The following is a 5,590-nucleotide window of genomic DNA, read 5'->3' on the forward strand; positions in this document are numbered from 1 at the left end:
TTTGGCCAGTTTCTGACTTTTATTTGAACTTGCTGCTTGCAGCACTTTGCATTTCCTGCCCAAATGTCGTGTGGACTCGGTGGATGGGCACAGCCTGAGATAGCATCCAGCCAGAAACCACACCGCTTTCCCTAGATCTAGTTAGATACCCTGACATTTGGTCTGTTAGGCAATAGGGTTGTGTGTTAGCCCACTGTGCCATCAGAAGAGGGGTCGGCCTTCAAACCTCAGCTGTCTGAATCCTGGCTGTGAAAAATGCCCTGGCAGTTTTCCTGACACTGCAGTTTTCCTTGGGATGCTTCCTAGTCCTAAACATATGACACTTTGTTTTTAATCAGCTCATGAACCAAAAAGCCCTGAGCCAAATCCTGCACCCATGACATAGGCCACATTCCAGCTGAGTTAGTGGAAGCTTTGCTCAGATATCCAGTGAAGGACACGGCTCATTGACTGGGGTGGTGGGGCAGAGCAAGGGCTAGATTCTGATCTCAGGGTACCGCTGGAAGGCAGTCGAGTTACTCTGAATTTACAGCAGCATAACTGAGAACAGCGCCTGCGTTAGTACAGATCTAGGGCTTCTGGTTTTGGGGGGTTTGTTCGTTTCATTTTGGGGGGGTTATTTTTAGCAATTTTTGAGTTTTATGGAGGTGTCCAAAAATTGTTTTTTTTGGGGGGGGGGCTTTCTCTTTGTACACTCTAATGAATAATGTCTATTATCTTTGCAGTGTATATTTTTAATGTACATTATTCATTACAGTAGTATAAACTGCAACCTCTGTAATGTTCCCTAGTGCACTTTAACGTCGTACTGTTCAAACAGCGTTGCATTAACGCACACTAGGGAACATTTAGCGTACCACCTTTAGGTGTCCTGACCAAGTAATGTGCAACACAGCGTTAGAAATCACACCCCCATAGTCCACATTACTGCTCAGCGTAGACTAGCCCTTAGATACAAGTATTATTGGATAAACACCAATTTCAGTTTTTTTTGTAGCGGGGATGTTCTAAAAGCTAAAATCAGAAGCCCTATCCACAGCTTGCTCTTGTCACAAACCTTTTAACACCAGCTGGGGAAGGCTGATGTAAAGGAGGGTTTTGTAAAGAAAATCAAGGACAGATTGTCTGTAAAGTCACTGATCATAAAATAACACAGCAGCTCTGAAAACAGATGTTTAATTCCCGATGGAGGGTGGGAGGAAGAGTGCTGGGAACCCACAGGAATACCCTCTGCCAGAGGGGCTGGCAGTCCCCAGATTGAATCCACATCGTAGAGACAGATTCCTTGCAATTGTAATACAATACAGAAAACCTGGCAGCTGGCGAAGGTTCCCCTAACACCAGGCCCCATGTTACAGGCCTGGAAGTTCAGCACTGCTTTAGCTGATTCAGAACATTGTGAAAAACAAAGGGGTTGTATCTGTTCGAACTGATTCAGCTGGCTCATGCTACTAAATGCCACTCAATTGGCTGGGAGCTCCCATCTGGCCGTAGGCTCCTGCCTGCAATAGTTAGAGCAAGCCCGGGCAGCCTTGATGTAACTGGGAGGCCAGTTCTAACAACTGGTGAAGGGAATCCATTTGTGACTGAGTCTGTAATTGATGAACTCCTTCATCTCCATACACTGAGATTTCCATAGGTATCTTCCGGCCTCTCGGTATTTTGCCCTACAATATATGTATGCAGCTCCCCTTGATTTCACTGCAGGTGTGGGGCAGAATATGGCCACACACGCCGAGGGCCAGATTTTCAAAAGAGCTCAGCACCCAACAGCTCCTATTGAGAACAATGAGGACTTCTACCCCTAGCCCACGTGAGAACAGGGACAGCTGCTGCGGGCCGATCTCCTTTGGTTACCTGGCCATTTCCTTTTCATTATTTATTGCTTCCCGCTCCCAGCCACAGAATCAACCCTTTGGGTCGGGCCAGTTGTTTGGACAGTATGTTTCTAGCAGAGCTCTGAGCCATGGGTCATCAGCAGAATGCTCTTAATAGCACTGGGTGAGCTCTTGCCTCTCCATCCAATAAACAGACACGCCTCGCTGCTACAGCAGGGTGGGGACAGTTTGCATTTAACAGTTCGTGCTGGAGACGTTCAATGGAAACAGATGTGGGGCAAGTACTCCAAGTCCTGGAAAAGTCTGGGGAGATCAAAAAGAAAAGGAGTACTAGTGGCACCTGAGAGACTAACCAATTTATTTGAGCATAAGCTTTCGTGAGCTACAGCTCACTTCATCGGATGCAAGGGAGATCCTAGCCTGGGAGGAACATGGGTTGCCAGGGTAACTAATAATCCTTAGCTCTTAACTTCTGCAAAGTACTTGTAAACCATACCTCATTCATCAGCTCCTTTCATTAAACCTGGGAAACCAGCATTCAGAAGCAGTGGATCAAGCTCCCTGAGCCTGCCTCTGAGGCCTGGTGCAGATATGATGGCAGCATGAGTGAGCATTCAGGGAGTTAATCAGCAAGATAATTAGAACCTGATGGACCATTGTTTTCCTTCAGCAGAACAGAGAAGCCAGACTGAGACCCATGCGGGACTCAGCCTGCTTCTCTTGCAGGATGCTGAGCCTTACACTGGGGAGGCAGGAATGTAAAGGAAGGATGGTAGGAACATCAATTAGCATTGAAAGGGCTGCATTTGGTTGCGAGTCCAGGGCGGTCTCCAGTGCGGTCTCCAGTGCATTCCAGGGAGTTATTCCCGATTTGGCGCGCACTATTTACGAAGGTGCTTGCAGTCACCCTTTCTGTTGCATTGCTCGTCCGCTCCAAGAGCGACACCTCTGCACGAAAAATGAGCCACTGCGTTGTTCTCCCGTCAGCAGGCGGGCTGCAGAACATTCCATGCTCCTTGGAGACCTCCAAAGTGGGGGGTGCACGTGAGACCTGTTAGAGATCAGACTCGAATGGTTTCCCACAACATGTGCTTCAGGTTCTTTAAATAGCACCCAGCTCATGAGGAAATGGTTCCATGAAGCTGGTTAGCCCAGGGCTTTTGCTTCACAGGAGGCAGCTGGATTTACAGAGAACGAGCAGATCCTAGGAGGCTGATGACTTGTGGAACTCCATGCCACTTGTTGCTGACTAGAGATTCTCTCAAAGCAGAGCGGTGGTGGAAACAGGTTCCTGGCAGTAAACGTTTAAACGAGGCACATGCGTTTAAACAACACAGCATGGGGGCATTCCAGGTACTGAAGAAATAGCAAGCTAGCCAATGAGCAGCCACTGTTGCTTTTCCTCTGGTGCGTTTCCAGGGATGTGCTGCTTGGAGGGAGTTGTGCTCCCTGGTTAGCTAGCCAGCACCGCCACACTAGGAATGCAACAAAGACTCATGACTGAGCTGACAAGGTGCTTCTGCATGGGTGTTTCTTCCCGGGGGGGGGGGGGGGGTGGCTTTAGTAGCTTGAAAATCCACAGAACTGGGTGCATAGGCGCCCTCCCCCACACCTCATCCTTTTAATCTTATGCCGAAAACCCCCCTGCCTCCTGGCATTTTCCTTTAACCTCTGGCTTATTATCTAGCACCAACCCTTAGGTCTGAATGAGGGGAAACCCATCAATTAAGCACTCCTGAGGCCAGGAGGAGCCTGAGAGTCATTCTTCGGATGCTTGAATGCATGATAATAAATTCATGAGCATGCGAGGGAAAGAAGTTACCTGGTTGTAATGGGGGCTGTACCAGCAGGTGACAAGTGGACCAGAACCGCTGCAGTAAGCATGTCAGTCTGGAGCACAACCCGGACAGTGACTGCTTGGGCTTCTGTGCTTTCTGAAGCCCTACAATCACAATCTTCACTGCACAGTAGAATTCCAATTCGCAAAGTGTTTTGGAGACACCTAGAAACTGGTGGATTAGGGCAGCCAGCTCAGTTGCCATCTAAGGCTCCTGCCTCTGAACTCAGACTCGAAAGCCACCCCTGGTTACAGAATATCCTGACATGCTCTAGTCCCGCCCAACAGGCGGGGCTTGGGGAAGCCACATATGTTCTCAGCTCCCCTCCAGTCATGCTGCCCCATACGGAGCTTACACGGCCATGCCCCAAAATGCCACCACTGCAGCGCTTTTACTTTCTCCAACAGCTCTGGGGGGCTTTGTTTTAGACTTCCTGGGACTTCGTGGGCATGGCTTTGGCCCAGAACCTCCAGGAGGGAGTGAAAGCAGGATAGTCTCTGCCCAGGATAGTTCTGGCTCAGTTTACCAACAGACCCCTCTCTTAGGGCAGAATTCAGGCTGGGGGAAGATGCCGCTTTTGCATGGTGTATATCATTACTCTGTCATACGGGCTCTGGTCTTGCACGCACTTATGCACGTTTGATGTTAAGCTCACAAGTAGCTCCATTGACAGCACATTTAGAGCGAAGCATGTGCAGAAGTGGTTGGTGGGTCAAGACGTAATTAATTCTACCGTTACTTTATGGGGAGTCCCTGGTGATAAAAGTCACTGAGCTTCCTGGATCGTCATTCTCAACCGTTCTATCATTCGCTTAGTAGCAATTGCACACTCCACTTACAAGGCACATAGCCTCATTCCTACACAAATCACCAAAATCACCCTTTTCAGATACCCCCTGCTACACGTCAGACAGACGGGTGCTTGAGAGGGGCCCAACCAAGACTGCATCTCACCATCCTGCAGCTTAGGGGGTGCCCAGAATCCAAGCACTGGCTTGGGATTGTGCAAACCATCCCTAAATTTGGGGCCATAACAACAGGCCAAACCAAAACCCCAGTGCTGAAAAAAACCTCCTAAATTTAGGGGAGGGATCTGAATTTTGCAGCTTGAGCTCATTCCGAGTTAAAAGAAAGCTGCCTCCATTTCGCTCAGGCAAAGCGCTCACAGTGAGAACCAAGCACTCCTGTAAGCGCTGAACTGTTTTTCACAATCATTAGAGTTGTCTTCGGAGACACCTGTGGGTGACTGGCCTGGCCTTGAAAAATGAGAGCATTGTTATGTTAGGGTATGCAATTTTAATCGGCTTGGCCTGTGCACTCCCAAATCGCTTGTGCGTGTGTGTGCAAGCTGGGGTTTGCACACACAACCCCCGCTTCCATGTCCATGTGCCTGGGTGTGAGCTAAGCAGTGCAAATCTGCATGTGAAAATCTGGTGCACACAAACACCTTTCAAAACCCACCCCTCTCACCTGAAGGCGGAAGGCCGGATGTGTACTGATTGACACATGCACCATGCCGCCTGCAGGCAACTCACACTGGAGTCAGCCAGAGGCGCAGGTCTGATGGCACAAGTTACCAGCTGGATTTGGCCCTGTCGTTAAAGGTTCTCTCTCTATATGTTGCAGTTCTGTACCTCCTTCCAAAGAAGATGCAATCAATCCATTGCTAGGAGGCAGTAAACACAGGTGCATGAGCAACCAGCTAATTAAGATAAGCCCATGCCTTAATAAATGAGCACTCTCTAGTTTCTCTCACCTTGGGGGGGAGAGGGGGGGCGGCAGTGGGAGACGGAAGATTGAATTTCCCATTTGGCAAATACAACCAAATTTCCAGCTACTGAAACATGACTTTCCACACAACTGCAACCGCCTGCAAGGAAACAAAAAAATACAAGAGGAGAATTTGTTTGTTTG

This window comes from Chelonia mydas, chromosome 13 (genome assembly GCF_015237465.2).
Source record: "Chelonia mydas isolate rCheMyd1 chromosome 13, rCheMyd1.pri.v2, whole genome shotgun sequence".
Classification (NCBI taxonomy): Eukaryota; Metazoa; Chordata; order Testudines; family Cheloniidae; genus Chelonia; species Chelonia mydas.